Source organism: Penaeus monodon, chromosome 29 (genome assembly GCF_015228065.2).
Source record: "Penaeus monodon isolate SGIC_2016 chromosome 29, NSTDA_Pmon_1, whole genome shotgun sequence".
Taxonomy (NCBI): Eukaryota; Metazoa; Arthropoda; class Malacostraca; order Decapoda; family Penaeidae; genus Penaeus; species Penaeus monodon.
Genome location: NC_051414.1, coordinates 29,908,993 through 29,909,342, shown reverse-complemented (window position 1 = coordinate 29,909,342; position 350 = coordinate 29,908,993). Strand labels below are relative to the sequence as shown.

Genomic DNA, 350 nt, shown 5'->3' with positions numbered 1-350 from the left:
CCATAGATCTGGAAAAGATGAAATATGTATTAGTGTGTATCAAAGTACTTGATAGTAAATGTTTGAACAGTGCATCATCACAGTTAATTGAATTGTCAGATTATCTTTATGTTACAAGTACCATTTGTTTAATTCTTATATTCTGAAAAATGTTTAAAGGATTAGTCTTTATTTCTGTCCATTTACATTTGGTAATGCTGTGATTAGTAATGCTGTGAATAATTGTAAATTTTACTTTATGTGGTAAATATAAGTGCACATATATTTTATTCAAATGAAAATGGAAATATAATACTTTTTACAAATATGGTTGTTTGTAACCTTATAAAATACAAGAGCTAACAAACTAA

The 350-nt window shown here is 25.4% G+C and overlaps 1 protein-coding gene across 1 annotated transcript in view; it reads left to right on the top strand.

Annotated features, from left to right (window-relative positions):
• LOC119592131 (zinc finger and BTB domain-containing protein 7A-like) overlaps positions 1-305 on the top strand; it is a 13,140-nt gene extending 12,835 nt beyond the window's left edge. Inside the window, exon 6 of the mRNA XM_037940950.1 lies at positions 1-305. This exon is cut by the window's left edge and continues 1,193 nt beyond it. The gene's annotated coding sequence lies outside the window, so the exon portion shown is untranslated.
• Positions 306-350: the final 45 nt, after the last annotated feature.